Here is a 17559-nt window from a genome sequence, read left to right as displayed (position 1 = left end):
ATCCTATGGATTAAGTATCCCTCATTTTATGGTTGATGAAGCTGAAGACTGGGGAAGGCAAAATTATTTTCAGTAGAGTTTATTTAAGAAAACATACCAGTATATAGAATACCTGAGAAATGTTTTTAGTTTTCTAATTTCTGAATTTCTAATAATCACTTCTATTTCTCCTGTTTTACTGAGCTCTCCCTTGTCAGCCCAGCACCTGGCATCAGGAATGTTTAATTTAATTTAAAACACAATAAAAGTAGTTAATCACTAACCCTGGCTTTCAGCGGAAACTGTTAGGCAAAAAAATCAAATGGACTTCTTGCTGACAGAGAACCTTGTGCCATACTTCTTATGATCAATATACACAGCATATTTTTGAATAGATAGACCACATAGTTAGTTTTTAAGCAATTATGAAATTTGTCCTCCCATAGTAACAAAATATAAAATGGCGCTGTCATATTCAGAAAAGTGTCAAGTGCCATCACAAGGAGAGAGTTTTAAAAATTCACCTCGTGTTTCACCAAGTTCATTAGTTAAGGTACTGGTAGCTGCTGTAACAGATAAACCTTGAGGTTTTAATGGCTTAATGAAGAGTTTATTTCTTATTTGGGTAAAGTCCAGATGGTGGGACAGATGGCAGGGCAGGCGGTGCTCTGCTCCTCGTGGCCACTTAAGAGATCCAGGCTGCCCGAGGCTCTGCCTGCTTCAGCACATGCTGTTCAGGGTCACCCTGGACGTCGACGTCCACCTGGCAGACAAGGAGGGGAGAAAGTGGAGGATTCTCACCTTCCACTGGCCACACCCAACTGCAGGAAGGCTAGGAAATATGACCTGGCTGTGGGCCCAAGAGAGAAGAATCACAGGTCTGGCATAGCAGTCAGGATCTTCTGAAGGGGAGGGTTCATCGCCGTTACCCGTGTTGTAAAAGCGTGTGATGTATATTTGTAGTAAGGTGACCCTGGATAGCCCAGACTTCTTTCATGCTATCTATGAGGCCTAAATGTCTGTTTTATATCTAGATTTCCCCCTGCCTTTGCTTCATCTCAGTCCAGCCAGGAAATCTGAGGAATTCACTGAAGCAGCATGTCTCATCAACCCACCGGTTAATGCTCAGATATTTCAGTTTCAGAAACAGAAGCTGCAGAGGGAGTTATTGCTTAAATTATGAGGTGCAGGGAGGCGAGGAAACGAACATTTATCAATTGCCTACTCTATGCTGGCACTTGACAGACATGATGTTATTTACTTTTAATAACGATGGAGAAAGGAATTTTTTGAAAGGTACTTAGTTGTGAAAATCTTCGCTCTTTTAATAGTGGAGACTCAGTTTTCTTAAAGAATCGAAGACCTCTTAAAGAAGACATGAGGCACAGGAAACCATTTTGATAAAACACAGAATCTTTCTTGGCTGATTACTTAGAAGGTAAAGAAAAACCTTTCACAATCTCATGTAGGACAGACCAATAGTCCAAGATGAAGTTTCATCTTCTCATTTTAGCAGATGAAAGAAAATTGTTTGAGTTTTACATAAATATACTATTGATATTAAAGCTTATTTTTCTTCAAGCCAATTAGGTAGAGCTCTTTTACATATAATTTTGGCAATACCCTGTGGAGGTAAAAAAATCACATATACATAACATACCCATAGACATGCATAAACATACAGACAGACACAGACACCCTATAGTTTTTGTTCCAAAACTTTAGCCATGAATCAGGTACAACAATACAAAACTCACTAGTTTATAAATAGCAGTTGAATCCAAATTGTGTCCCTGGCAGACAGAACAAGTTAAGGTTACCCACTCACATGGCTAAAGCTTTTTACTAATATTTGTGGAGAAGACTTTTTTTTGTTGAAGTATAGTTGATTTACAATATTATATTAGTTTCAGGTGTACAATATAGTGAGTCAATATTTTTATAGATAATACTCCCTTTAAAGTCATAATAAAATACTGGCTATACTCCCTGTGCTGTACAATATGTCCTTGTATAGTGTTTGTACATAGTAGTTTGTACCTCTTAATCCCCTACCCCTATCTTGCCCTTCTCTTCTTCCCTCTCCCCGCTGGTAACCACTAGTTTGTTCTCTGTCAGTCTGTTTCTGTTCTGTTCTGTTCTGTTCATTTGTTTGGTTTATTTTTTAGATTACACTTATAAGTGGTAACATACAGTATTTGTCTTGAGAAAGGAGTTTTATTTCCACTTTCCAGATGAGAAGCCTGAGGCTCACAATAGTAGACAGGTCTGCCAAGGTCGCAGTAGTAGTAAGAAGTGGACCCCAGTTTGGGTGCTGAGTCCAAATACTTCCCTTCATATCACTGCTTCCCACAGAGCCAAGCGCTCTTAGGTGACACTAGGGGGGGCCCGGAACGGGAAGTTCCTGACAATCGCTCTCTGTGGCAGCTCCTGACGTTCTTAAGGGCCATGACTCTCAGAGTCAAGGAGCCCTGTCTACCACAACGACACGCACGACACATGGGCGACAGCACTTGCCTCGAATCCTAATCACTGACGCTGACAATGGCAAAGGTGGAGGGATGAGGGGATTTTCCAAGTTTGCTGTGCTCCATTTTCAACTTTTGTGGTTTCCAGTAATAATCACTTTGGAAAGTTGGGTACATATCTGAGAGCAAGAGATTTCAAGGTAGTCTTCATTCTTACTTAAGGCAATTTTCCTAGGCTTGAACCTAGGATATCTCAGGCAAAATACGATAGTATACACAGAAACATGGGTGGAAATCAGCAAAATCGGAATAATGTCCATGAAGAAATGCAGCAAAATTTGAAGAACATTCAAAAGAAGAATCATAAATGTGAACTGAAGTGTGTATGTGTGTGTGTGTGAGTGTGTGTATCAGAGCCTAATTGATGTCATTGGGAATAGATCAGTGGTCTGTAACGTTTTTGTGTGTGCCTACAGCACAATTTCAGATACTCAAATTTTGGGCTGTACACTTGAAGGACTTTAAAGGTGAACACTGGTTAAAAAAAAAAAAAAAAGGCTTCAGGAAGTTCCAAAAACTTCCCACAGTTGTGTAACCTTATTCACTTTCGTCGACCCCCCCATTCGAGAAAAACTGTTTGCTGCCCTGACCACATGCTTTTTTGTATTCACGAGAAGCGTTTGCATATTTCAATAAATGGCCATTTTCCGTATGTGCTAACTTGATGTGGCACAGAAAACTGCCTCACTCTGCGTCACATCCCATAACCTGTTCACTTCAACACACCACCTGCCAGCTGCTATAAGAGAATCTATTCGAGGTTGAAGCAAAAATAAATCCATCACATCCAGATCAAAATTTGGCAGTACCCTGGGTGCCACAGCGATGCAGTAACCAATATCACTGGCTGTAGGGATTCACATCACCTAATTAGAAATGTGTCAAATAAAAGTCACGACATTTGCACAAGTGAAATATTAAGCTCCCTTTCACAGATACAGTCCTTCACCCAGCCCATAAACATGCCAAGAGAGATTCAACATCATGTTTCAAATGCAGCACTAAAGAAGTAGTTTCTTTCAGGAACAGAAAATACCAAACACAACTTTAAAAAAAGAATCACTAAATTAAACCTAAGAACAATACAATAAAATTGCCAAGAACGACAGCATTTCTGTCTACTCCGTAGACCTTTAAGCGACTGTCTCCTAACAAATATTCTGCCTGTGCCAGTGATGTGTGATTTAAGAGAGGAAATACTTAGGGGCTTAAGAGACCTTTGCAGGGAGCCTGGAAGCTCGCTGCAAGTTTGAAGACATCTGCATTCCCTGGAATCTAGGTTCATTTCTCTCTGGGAACCACCAGGATGTAGAGTCCATAAACTGTGATTTTAGCAGGTCTCTGAAGTAGGCAATGAATCAGAACAAAATGAAACTCAGTGCAAGTAGGTAGCAATTTATCGCGGCTTTGTCCCCAGTATATGTGGACAAATTTAGGCATCTGCAATGGCGTAGTGATGGATCAGTGAAAACACTTTAATATTGGATAATGTGTCCAGGAGCAGAATGTAGCCGAACAGGGTTGGTTCTCATTTCCTCGGCTCAGCGACTATTTCCTGGGTGTCTGCATTGTGCCTGGTGTTAGGAGCTTCTAGACAAATGAGATGCAGTCCCGTGCCCCAGGGGCTTCAGGGAATGCGGAGGGTACTGAGTCTGTGGTGAGATGTCAAGGCAGAGCTGTGGTCTATTATCAGATCTCCTCACTGGCTTTCACTGAGGACCATGGTTTTCTACTGCACTTATGGGACCAGTGAGATTTCTCTGCTTCTCAAAAATCCCAACCGATTCTGACTTTTCAGCATGATTTAGGATATAGACTTCTGTGTCTGGGTCCTGCTTCCTCCCAGTTGGAACGTTCTGTCCATGGATTGTGATAACAGTAGCCAGTTATTTCTAACTCATTGCTTGGGAAAATTAAAAACATTTTAATGCATAAAATCTTTGCATGGAGTCCCTTCTGCATTGTAAATCTTATAACCGACTCTTGACCTCATAGTTTGAATAAATGTAACCATGGGCAATTTTCAACCACCATCTGCCCGGATGGCTCTGAGCCCAGGCCTGACTTTATCCAATTCTATATCCTCCACTGCCTTCTGCATATTTCCATCTGCAAGTCTTACCAACATTTGAACTCTAAAACATCTACAATTAAATTCAAATCTAGTGGTTATGAACGTTAGTTTTAACATTAGACTGCTTGGAGTCAAATTCTGGCTGTACGACACACCAGCTATGCGTCCTTGGGCAAGTAACTTAATTTCTATGTGCCTCGTGTACCCATATATAAAGTCTGATCATTGATGGTACCTATCCTTTAGGGCTGTCATGAGAATTAAATGAGATATTGCATGTAGAACACTTAATGTGGTGTCTGATGCATACTATGAGCTCAGTAAACATTCACTTTTTTTTTTACTATTCATTGCAAAATTGATGTCTATATTTCTGTCACTGGTACCAACCATTCTTCTCTACATGGGGCAGGGAGTGCTAAAGATAGGAGGGTCCAGGATTACTGTGGCGGTGGGAGCTTCAGTTGCACTCTTGGATGGCCCCTTTCACGCATGGAGAGGGAGGGCGGGGGAGGGTGGGAAAGGCAGTTCTTCAGGGTATAAAGCAGGAGGGGCTCAAATCTCATCCCCAGCCTCCTCCTGTGCTCACGGCAGACATCACTAATCATTCGCAGCACTCGTCCAGGCATCCTAAGCATTGCCATCCAATGGATCAGTGATGTCACAATGGTTGAAACTGATGTGCCACACCTCCTCTTAAAGCGAAAGCTTCTTCTATGGAGAAGAAGGTACCAGAGAAAGAAGAACCCAAACCACAGGATGGTCCCACAGACTATTCAAGTCAAAGAGGGCAGTGCAAGCTTTCAAGTGGCTTCTGCCAACTGCTGTCAGTCTCAGTGGCTATTCTTCTTGCTGGCAGGGGTCTTGGGAAACACACCTGGCCCTCAACAGACCACCTGACTCAATTTTTCTTCATTCCATCCTCCTAACCTTCACATTTTCTTTTCTCCCTCATCCCTGTCTCAGTGGATGGGGAGCCTAAGAGCGATACTTTCTAGAGGTGTGTGGATCATTTGTTCTTCAAGATAATCTAGGTAGAACAGGTCCACAGTCAAGTAAGTTTGGGAAAGGCTGTCCCCCAGAAGCTCCCTTTAGGGAACCACAGTGTACAGAAGCACGCCTAAGGCTTAGAGAAGCACTGCAGGGAAGCCGGTTCAACCCTGTTTGATCCAGTGTTTCCCAGAGGCGTCTGTCTATAGAACCACTTCCCGCACATAATACCTACTGACATTCCAAGATCCAGTATATTCTACAGTGCACGTTTTTGGGAAACATGCTTTAGTGCCGAGTTAAAGCTTTCCCTTTCCCTTATTCACCACACATGCAGTGATCTAGTCCTGGCTAATTCTTTCATCAAATGTCTCCTGATTCTACCTCCTCTGCTTTACTCCCACGCCCCCTCCCCCGTCCAGTTCCTCATTTCCTCAGTCCTGGACTAAGGCCAGAGCAGCCGGGGAGGCTAGTGTTTCACCCACCCTCACCATCCTACTCTCCTTGTCAGACTATCTTCTTAATACATCAAAGTCTGTGTAATGGGTTGAATTGTGTTTCCCCCAACAGACATGTCCATGTCCTAATCCCCAGAACCTGTGACTGCGGATAATGGAGTTCAGGACATGTTACCCCTAAATATAGCACCTTGGCATATTTTAGGCTAAAGGGATCTGAGAAATGGCAAGTGCAGGAAGGACTCTCTGATCTTCCCTGAGGCAGGTCACAAGACCCTCATGTGAGAGGTGCCCTCCCTATACCTGGAGGAAAGATGCACCTTTATCTTAAAGATGGAGAGACGCCAAGAAGAATCTAAATGAACAGGGCTGTTAAGTTTCCCACAGTTTACTACTCTCAGCTCAGACCCATTTCTGTCCTATCACATTTTCCCACAACCCTCCATTCGTCACTAAACCTAGTATACAGACACTCAGGTTTAACTGTTTCTTTGGGTCTTCGTTTCATTAAAGGCTGCCGTGTCATGTAAAACTTATATTAAATAAATGTGAATGATTCTCTCTTGTTAATCTGTCTTTTGTTACAGGGATCCCAGCCAAGAACTTAGAAAGAAAAGATATTTTTCCTCCCTTATATGACGTTATTTGGAAAAAGGGTTTTTGCAGATGTAATTCAATTAAGGATCTCACGATGAAATCATTTTGGATTGTCTGGGTGGGCCCACAATGACAAGTGTCCTATAAGAGACACACAGAGGAAAGATGCAGAGAGAAGAGGAGAAGGCCATGTGAAAACAGAGGCAGAGATTGGAGTGATGCAGCCACAAGCCAAAGAATCACCAGAAGCTGGAAGAGGGGAGGATTACTTCTCCCCTAGAGCCTTTAAAAGGGGTGTAGCCCTGATGACACCTTGATTTTGGATGTCTGGTCTCCAGAACTGTGAGAGATTAAATTTCTGTTGGTTTAAGCCAAGAAGTGTGTGGTAATTTGTTATAGCAGTCATAGGAAATGAAGAGTCATCACATCTTTATACTCCTCTCCAAAAACGAAGCAACCTGAGCCGATTTACCCCAAAGTGTTGACTCCTCTGTTCCCATCACGTGGTCAGATAACAAAGTGTGGTCGTCACGTGGTGGTACTTCCATGTGTGAGGTTGCCGTGCAAGGGAACCTTCTTGAAGGTTTGGCTGCCCCTGCTCCAGGTTACAGACAGGAGTCTCAGTAAGTTGCTGGCTCTGAAATCTCCAGCTTTGGAACTTACTAGATCTTTCTTTTTACCTCTCCGATTTACCACCACAATGCCTGCTCTCTCACTAAATAGCATTCGAAGAGAGGCATCCATAAACTCTGCCACTCAAACCTTTTGGTTCCACTCAGAGATACACAGTTATTAACTTATATATTCCAGGAGGCACACAGAAAGGAAATAAAGATTCTGGGTTTGCTTGTCCACCAGGTGAATCAAAAGAAAATAAATTGATGTACAGGTTAATAAACTCTTTTAGAATACAGATGAAGGACTGAGATCTATCTAAGAGGCCATCTGCTTACTCATGGCCTTTTGGCAGAGACGTTCATGGCCCTTCCACAGAAGTTCAGTCATCCTGTGAGTCTAGGTATTTTCAAGTTAGAGAAAGTCAGACATACGATTAAAAATGACTTTGCCAAGACCACGGAGCCTAAGAAAACTGAGATCAGATTATCCACCCATGTGTTTGGATAGGAATAGGCGAAAGTCAAAGAAAATATATTTTTTTAAATGATGAAATGGAATCAATTAAATATGATGCCTAAAGAATCTTATTTCATTTACTTAAATGATTTCCTCTTAAAATACCCTGCATATTTATTTTCTTTAAAAAATCATGGAAAACTAAAATACCTTACTAAACAGTATTCATAATCCTATCACTTGTCTTGTGGGGAGGGTGGGGAAGTAGACAGCTTTTTAGGTGTTCATTTAGTGGAATTAAAAGGGGGAAAAAGGGCTTCCCTGGTGGCACAGTGGTTAAGAATCCACCTGCCAATGCAGGGGACATGGGTTCGAGCCGTGGTCTGGGAAGATCCCACATGCCGTGGAGCAACTAAGCCCGTGCGCCACAACTACTGAGCCTGCACTCTAGAGCCTGGGAGCCACAACTACTGAAGCCCGCGTGCCTAGAGCCTGTGCTCCGCAGCAAGAGAAGCCACCGCAATGAGAAGCCCGCGCACCACAATGAAGAGTAGGCCCTGCTCGCTGCAACTAGAGAAAGCCCACGTGCAGCAATGAAGACCCAACACAGCCAAAAATAAATAAAAATTAAAGTAGATAAATTTATTTAAAAAGGGGGGGGGAAGTACTATTTGAGTAGTGTCACTTTTATACTTAGTGGTGGAAGACAAGTAAGTAAAGCAATAATTTATTTCTCTCTATTCATATCAATTTCCCCCTTCCAACCCATGCTTCCCTCAAGTCCACCCCCTTCAGGTTGCTCCCTGATCTTGATAGTTGGTCTACCGACATTTTGAAATCAATGTGGTCAAGGAACACCTTGGCTGTTCACTCCCAAGACCTCTCTTCCAACTTTGTGTTGCTACATTCACTCATTTTTGGGGGGTTTACAAAGACTTCTCAGGAAGCACTACCCCTCAACCCAGCATACATACGGTCTTCACTTGTACCAGAGTGATTAAGGATTAACCTCTGGTACCAGATCGTCAGGGTTCAAATCTCAGGTCCATCACTCACCGTAACTTTGGGCAAGTTATGTAACCCATCTAGAGCTCAGTTAGTCCATCAGAAAAAGGAGAGCAAGGCTAGTAGCTATATCACAAGATTCTTGTGTTTACTGAAGGAATAATATACAACAAGTGCTCAGCATAGAACTTTAAAACATAGTAAGTACCTAATTTATCATAGTAAGTGATTATTATCTCCAAATGAGAGTCACCGTAAAACATCTCAGAAATGTGTAAATGTGAGCATTCTCCCACCCAAGAGCAGTGGGATAAAAGAAGTCAAGACACTGTCTTGTTTAGATGAAACTGCTCTTCTCCCACAAGCTGCCTAAGAAAGCATTCCCAGGGAGGGGGCCCTGGCTCACCCCACCCACAGGAAGCTGCAGGAAAGAGCATCACTCAGGGCTCCACGCTTCCAGTGTGCACTGGTCAGGAACCTCCTTCTAGAGTCAGTCAGGATGAGTGATATCATGCGACAAACTTGTTTACCTTCATCACTCCCTCCCAGATCCCCTTTGTCATCTGGGTCTCATCTCCAGACCAGTCTGCCCCGCCCTTAGTTAGGTCACTTTCCAATTCTCCCTGACAGCTAATGGGGCTAATAATAGCATCTGTGGGGGGGGGGGGGCTTCCCTGGTGGTAGAGTAGTTAAGAATCCGCCTGCTAATGCAGGGGACACGGGTTCGAGCCCTGGTCCGGGAAGATCCCACATGCCACGGAGCAACTAAGCCCGTGTGACACAACTACTGAGCCTGCGCTCTAGAGCCCGTGAGCCACAACTACTGAGCCCACGTGCCACAACTACTGAAGCCCGCGCGCCTAGAGCCCGTGCTCTGCAACAAGAGAAGCCACTGCAATGAGAAGCCCGCGCACCGCGACAAAGAGTAGCCCTGGCTCGTGGCAACTAGAGAAAAGTCCGCACTCAGCAACAAAGACCCAACGCAACCAAAAAAAAAAAAAAAAAAAAGCATCTGGGGTTTAAGATTATTGAGAGGACTAAAGAAGTTATTTCAAGAAAAGTACTCAGAATACCCCTAGACACACAGTCCATGCTCAGGAAAACTAGCTGTTATTACTATGATCTGCCAGCACTGACACTGAAGCAGACTCCCTATAGCTTCATCTTCTTTTCCCGTTTTTAAAAAATATTTTTATTTATTTATTTTTTGGAACGCTCTGTGCGGCTTGCGGGATCATAGTTGCCCGACCAGGGATCGAACCCATGCCCCCTGCAGCAGAAGTGCAGAGTCCTACCCACTGGACCGCCAGGGAATTCCCTTCATTTTCTTTTCTAAATGTCCCCTTCCCTTTTGCCCACTAACTGGACCTGGCTGGCCCCCGAGGCTCCCTCCTCACAACTCGAGTATCTCAGGGCCTAGATGATGGTAAGTACCCTCTTGCCCTCACCCCCTTGGCGGTTTCCAAAGCCAAGGCTGCATCTTCTTCAAAAACCTCCAGCCCCCTTGAAGTTCATGTTCTTTTAACCATTTCCCCTACTCCCTGTCTTGCTCCTGTACCTGCTATTCTCCACACAGAAACCAGAGGGATCTTTTAAAAACTTAATTCAGATCATATGCCTCTTCTACTTAGAACCCTTCTGTGGCTTCCTGTTATACCTGGAACAAAACCCAAAGCCTGCCTACATGTCTGACCTTGTATCACTCACCCACAATGGCCACATAGAAAAATGGGCTTTTTTGTTGTTCCTGAAACACAGGGCACTCACTCTCACCCCCGGGCCTTTGCACTTGCTGTTTCCATTGCCCTCAATACCTGCATAATCCTTCATATTATTCAGGTCTGAGTTCAAAGGCCATCTCAGAAAATCCTTCAAAGAGCTCCCAACATAAGCAGTCCCACATTCACTATCACTTTACTCCATCTATTGCTTTTATGGCATTACCAGCATCTGAAACGATCTAGATTCTTTTTTAACTTATTCTTTTCCTATCTTTTCTCTCTAGGATATAAGATGCATATGATCAGAGATCTCTCTTTGAGCCTAGAATAGTGCCTGGCCCATAGTAACCATCAATAAACACTTCACGAAAAAACAGACACAAAACTACAGGGTCCAAAGAAAACAGAGCTCTGGCATTGGACAGACCCAGGTTTGCATTTGAGCTCTGCCACGTATTGGCTGTGTGATCTTTGACAAGTTATTTACCTCTCCCAAACTCAAATTCCTCAAACTAAAATATGGGGGGGATGGTAGTGGTGGTCCCCACCATCACGGTTATGATGAGGATTAATGAGATTGCGTCTACAGCACCTAACACACTGCTGGGAAAATTCCAAGCACTCAACAAATAGTTGTTATAGTTATTATTATCCAGAGGACAACACAGACCCTAAAGCTTAGTAAGATTAAGGTTAGTTAAACTTGGATCTGTTTCTCTTTTTCAGAGTGGAGCAGAACAGAACCCAGCCAGAAGGAAGTTTCTATCATTCCCACCCAGGTAGGGACTTCCCATTTTGGACAACTGCCTCTCTTTGTCTGAGAAAGAGAGCAGATCATCACATCACCTTCCTGAGACTAATCAATGCCATATTTAAGGTTTTAAAGCTGACAGATGAAGATCCCAAGGTATCATAACTCCTTGTATAAATTAACAAGAGGAACTAAATTTTCCATAGCCTAATTGAATGCACTTAGAATGGAAAAAAAAAGAACACATTTTCCTGCAAGGAGTATGGGTAACTTTCAACTTTGTTCTCCTAAGGAAGGGTCTAGTTCATGCAAACAATGCATATATGTTCCCTAGTGCATCCTGCTCTACTGAGAACTCTTGGATCCAACTTCTCCTCTACTTTCCTGTCTGGGGTCTCTGGTTAATTAAAATAAGGAGAGAGGGGTCTGGTCTGTTCTACTCCTCAACGTTCATGGCCAACAGACAAAGCATACATATGTCTATACAGTACTTTCCTCCCTCGGGGGATCCTCCAGAGGCTTTCTAAGCGCTAGCAGGGTCATTTTTTATTTCAAAAGAAGTTGCATCAAGTCTTCTAGGCAATTCCTGTTTTTTTGCCTGCTCAATAAAGGTAAACAGTGCCAAAGAGGGAGCTTTGGGCCCCTCTTCCATGGGCCTGAAGAGAAGCATGATCAAAAATTCTCTTGTTCTTTTAAAGGTGGCTTTGGATGAGGAGGAGGTAAAGCTAGTTTGGTATGGTTACATCAGCGAGGGGCAGGCAGGGGTTTGAGTGGGAAATGGCTCAGTCTTAGGCATCCTGACCTTGAGATGTCAGGGGGACTTCCAAGTAGAGATGTCCAGTGTGCCACTGACCACATTCCTAAGGAATTCTGCTAGAAGGTATCCCTTACACAAGTTACAACTGAGAATGTCCTCTGGCCTGAAATTATTGTAGTTGAAGAATAATTTAAAAAATAAAATCCAAATATCTTCGCATTTTGAATTAGGGAGATTTTTGAGTGAGAAGGTAAAAGGAACATAGGTAGAAAGGGAGAGAAAGGACTAAGGGTAAGAATGAAAGTGAGCTAGGAATATTCACAGCTGCACTATTTATAACAGTCAAGACATGGAAGCAATGTAAATGTCCACTGACAGATGAATGGATAAAGAAGATGGATAAAGAAGATGGAATACTACTCAGCCATAAAAAAGAATGAAATAATGCCATTTGCAGCAACATGGATGGACCTAGAGATTATCATATTAAGCAAAGTAAGTCAGACAAAGACAAATATCATATGACCTCACTTATTTGTGTAATCTTAAAAAAAATGATACAAATGAACTTATTTACAAAACAGAGATAGACTCACAGACATAGAAAACAAACTTAGGGTTACCAAAGAGGATAGCTGGGAGGGGTGGGGGAGAGAGAAATTAGGAGTTTGGAATTAACATATATACACTACTATATATAAAATAGGTAAGCAACAAGGTCTTACTATATAGCACAGTGAACAATATTCAATATCTTGTAATGCATATAATGGGAAAAAAATCTGAAAAAGAATATATATATGTGTATAACTGAATCACTCTGCTGTACACTTGAAACGAACATAACATTGTAAATTAACTAGACTTCAATTAAGAAAAAAGAAAGTGAGCTAGGACGAACAGAGGTGGAGCAAGAGGAAGAGAAGCAGGAAAGCAGAGGACACACTCAGACACACATGGAAGGGAGAGAGACGGACTGGGAGAGAGGACATTTTTGCTAGCATTTCCTAAATTAATCATTATTCACAATTCTTTTGGTAATCTTACCGTATATTGGTTTGGCTTTAGCCAATGAAAGCAGTCAACATGCCCTGGGCAAACCTTAGGCAGAGCCATTTAGTACAACTTTCTGGGATGATAGGGCTGCTCTCTGCCTTGTTCAACATGGTAGCCACAGTGGCTACTGTGCATTTAAAATGTGGCTAATTCAACCAAGGAACTGAATTTTAAATTTTATTTAATTTTAATGAATTTCTCAGAGTATGGTGTGTATAACAAAGGGGGTAAAAGTGAAATACATTACACAAATGACTATTTAAAATATTTAATAGCTATGTAGTTTTTTAAGGTATATTAGAAAACTATAACTGGTATGTCCAACTGATGATTTCACAGATACCGTATTGCTTAGAATAAGAAAAAATGAAATAGCGTATTTATTTGAAGATGAGTATTAAGTAAATAATAGTACATGAGGTACATGAACATGGCATAAATCGTGAAGGCTAAATGACTAAAGTGTGGGAAATACTAGATAGACAGTGTCTTCTAAGCACATCATACTAAGATCATACTAAGACTTCGATTTGTTCCTGTGGACTCACAGAGCAAGAAAGAAGAGTTGTTTTTCAACTATTGTCAAAGAAGAGTAAGATAGAAGAGGAAGGAGTGTGAGACCTCAAAAATCTGCCAAGAAAGCAGAGACCTGGGGGACTTCAAGCCAAGCCCTCTGCTTGTAGAAGTAATTGGGCCACTGGCCACCACTACGCCAGCTCTTGCATTTGCTTGCTGGGTGAATCAGGGCAAAATGGCAATGAAGAGATCCCAGAGATGCCGTGTGGAATAAATAAGGTAGGTCAGACTCTAGGTCAATCCACCTCACTACAAATAACTCAGTTTCATTCCTTTTTATGGTCGAGTAATATTCCATTGTATATATGTGCCACATTTATATATATAATGGATCTTCTTTATCCATTCATCTGTCGATAGACACTTAGGTTGCTTCCACGTCCTGGCTATTGTAAATAGTGCTGCAAGGAACACTGTGGTACATGTCTCTTTTTGAATTATGCTTTTCTCAGGGTATATGCCCAGTAGTGGGATTGCTGGGTCGTATGGTAATTCTGTTTTTTAAGGAACCTCCATAATGTTCTTCACAGTGGCTGTATCAATCTACATTCCCACCAACAGTACAGGAGAGTTCCCTTTTCTCCACACCCTCTCCAGCACTTATTCTTTGTAGATTTTTTGATGACGGCCATTCTGACCGGTGTGAGGTGATACCTCATTGTGGTTTTGATTTGCATTTCTCTAGTAATTAGTGATGTTGAGCATCCTTTCATGTGTTTGTTGGCCATCTGTATATGTTCTTTGGAGAAATGTCTATTTAGGTCTTCCACCCATTTTTGGATTGGGTTGTTTGTTCTTTTGATATTGAGCTTCATGAGCTGCTTGTATATTTTGGAGATTAATCCTTTGTCAGTTGCTTCATTTGCAAATATCTTCTCCCATTCTGAGGGTTGTCTTTTCATCTTGTTTATGGTTTCCTTTGCTGTGCAAAAGCTTTTAAGTTTCATTAGGTCCCATTTGTTTATTTTTGTTTTTATTTCCATTTCTCTAGGAGGTGGGTCAAAAAGGATCTTGCTGTGATTTATGTCATAGAGTGTTCTGCCTATGTTTTCCTCTAAGAGTTTTATAGTATCTGGCCTTACCTTTAGGTCTTTAATCCATTTTGAGTTTATTTTTGTGTATGGTGTTAGGGAGTGTTCTCATTTCATTCTTTTACATGTAGCTGTCCAGTTTTCCCAGCACCTCTTATTGAACAGGCTGTCTTTTCTCCATTGTTTTTCTTGCCTCCTTTATCAAAGGTAAGGTGACCATATGTGCGTGGGTTTATCTCTGGGCTTCTATCCTGTTCCATTGATCTATATTTCTGTTCTTGTGCCAGTACCATACTGTCTTGATTACTGTAGCTTTATAGTATAGTCTGAAGTCAGGGAGCCTGATTCCTCCAGCTCTGTTTTTCTTTCTCAAGATTGCTTTGGCTATTCAGGGTCTTTTGTGTTTCCATACAAATTGTGAAATTTTTTGTTGTAGTTCTGTGAACAATGCCATTGGTAGTTTGATAGGGATTGCATTGAATCTGTAGATTGCTTTGGGTAGTATAGTCATTTTCACAATGTTGATTTTTCCAATCCAAGAACATGGTATATCTCCCCATCTGTTTGTATCGTCTTTAATTTCTTTCATCAGTGTCAAGTCAGAAAGAGAAAAACAAATACCATATGCTAACACATATATATGGAATCTAAAAAAAGATGGTTCTGATGAACCTAGGGGCAGGACAGGAATAAAGACGCAGACCTAGAGAATAGACTTGAGGACACAGGGAGGGGTAAGGATAAGGTGGGACGAAGTGAGAGAGTAGCCTTGACATATATACACTACCAAATGTAAAATAGATAGCTAGTGGGATGCAGCTGCATAGCACAGGGAGATCAGCTTGGTGCTTTGTGACCACCTAGAGAGGTGGGATAGGGAGGGTGGGAGAGAGGCACAAGAGGAAGGGGATATGGGGGTATATGTATACATATAGCTGATTCACTTTGTTATACAGCAGAAACTAATACAACATTGTAAAGCAATTATATGCCAATAAAGATGTTAAAAAAAAAAGACCACATATTATATGATTCCATTCCCAGGGAATGGAAATCTATAGAGAAAATAGATTTGTGGTTGCTTAGGGCTGGGAGATGGGTAGGTGGGGAGGATAAGGAGATGACAGCTAAGGGTATAGAAGGTTTTTTTTGAGGTGATGAAAATTTTTTTTAAATTGACTGTGGTTATACAGATCTGTGAATACACTAAAAAGCATTGAATAGTATACTTTAATTGGGTGGATTGTATGGTATATGAATTATTTCTCAAGACTACTTTGTAAAAGTCTATTAAAAAATAAATTTTCATTAAAAAAATACAGTAGGGCAGCATAGGCTGCAAACTGTAGAGAACCAAATACAAATGTTACTCAATGTTATTCCTTCCTCACTACCCTTAGCTTCATCTCCTCTCCCAGGACACCACCTGGATCCCATTTCATGGATCACAGATGCAGATCTTTATTAAGGAATACTGACCAACACTATGCTTTTGGCTACCCTGTTTCCTGTGGTATGTTGATCAGAGTGTTTCCACTTGGTCTAGAAAACACTTCAGAGGCCAGGATAAGTGGTCCATGATAAAGCCTAGGTCTCTTATATGTGTCTGCTTTGGGTTATTCATGTAGAGTGTGTGTCATCCTGCCGGAAGAGCAATAACCAGGTCATGGCATCTGCTGATCCTCTGAAAAAGCTGCCAGGATTTTGCCAGACTGTGCCCTGAAAAACAGCCAAGGCACAAATTAACACCCACTTTCCGGCAATGGGAACAATTCCTGAAAAAGCCACTTCCGCAAAACCCAAGGCAACCCGGAATAATCCGGGAGCCAAGACACAATTTATTACTTCACAAAGAACATAGAATTCTGATCCAGCAGCATACTAGCTGCTGGGTTTTTTCCTTTCCCACACTAGCTGCATTTTAAAGGCCTGACACTCTCAATTTACAAGCCCAGCCTTAGAGAGGAATGCCTTAAATAGGCAAAGATTTACAGAATGTCATAGCTGAAGGCAAAGTAAAGATGGGATCCTCCTCAACCCTGTATCTTAGAGATGGGGCCACTGAGGGCCAGGCAGAGTAAGCAAGTGACGTGCCGGATGTAACACACAGCAACAGATGATGATACAGCCAGCCCTGAAACCAAGGTACTCTGACCCCAGGATCACTTCTCCTTCTAACTCTCCCAATTTTTCTACTACATTGAAATATCAATCATATTCTCAAAGTAACATTTTAAAAGAAATATCTTTCATTTCAAACTAGAGGAATCCAAAAGAGGATTCAGGCATTACTTGGGAGGTGGAGCTAGACAACATCAAAGGTTAATTTCTAACCCATGAAGAGGTGGTACCTAAGGTGGGGACCAAAGTTACAGTCTATGCATTAGGGTGACAGAGGGTGACTCATTCATTCATTGCTGGTGAATTCTGAGAAGAAAAAATGGGGATATCCTTGGTGGCACAGTGGTTAAGAATCCACCTGCCAATGCAGGGGACACAGGCTCGATCCCTGGTCCAGGAAGATCCCACATGCTGCGTAGCAACTAAGCCTGTGTGCCACAACTACTGAGCCTGCGCTCTAGAGCCTGCGAGCCACAACTACTAAGCCCACGTGCTGCAACTACTGAAGCCTGCGTGCCTCGAGCCTGTGCTCCGCAACAAGAGAAACCACTGCAGTCAGAAGCCCGCCCACTGGAACGAAGAGTAGCCCCCGCTCGCCGCAACTAGAGAAAGCCCGCGTGCAGTGAAGACCCAACGCAGACAAAAAAATAAAAGAAAAAAAGGACAATATGAATTAAATGTCTTAAAGATGTCCAAACCTTAATTTTGACCCAGAATTTCCACTTCTAGGAACTTTCCCTGAAGAAATAACTAAGAAAGGGAGCAAACATCACTTACAAGATTTTCTCTTGCAGGAGGTTAGTAGATAGTAGCAAAAAACTGGAAACAACTTGAATATGTA

The 17559-nt window shown here is 42.0% G+C and overlaps 1 protein-coding gene and 2 long non-coding RNA genes across 3 annotated transcripts in view; 2 read left to right on the top strand and 1 right to left on the bottom strand.

The window, feature by feature from the left end:
* Window positions 1-6996, top strand: part of LOC309624900 — a 35401-nt gene extending 28405 nt beyond the window's left edge. Inside the window, exon 2 of the long non-coding RNA XR_014242195.1 lies at window positions 6617-6996. This is a non-coding gene — a long non-coding RNA (uncharacterized lncRNA). The remainder of the gene's footprint in view (window positions 1-6616) is intronic.
* The window catches only part of THSD4 (thrombospondin type 1 domain containing 4), a 572383-nt gene that overhangs the window by 197632 nt on the left and 357192 nt on the right, over window positions 1-17559 (bottom strand). The gene's annotated exons all lie outside the window — the stretch shown is intronic.
* Window positions 1-17559, top strand: part of LOC309624902 — a 280987-nt gene that overhangs the window by 101936 nt on the left and 161492 nt on the right. The window lies entirely within an intron of this gene.

The sequence above is a fragment of the Balaenoptera borealis genome (genome assembly GCF_965194805.1).
Source record: "Balaenoptera borealis genome assembly, chromosome: 3".
In the NCBI taxonomy this organism is placed as follows: domain Eukaryota; kingdom Metazoa; phylum Chordata; class Mammalia; order Artiodactyla; family Balaenopteridae; genus Balaenoptera; species Balaenoptera borealis.
This window is presented reverse-complemented; position numbering and strand designations above follow the sequence as displayed.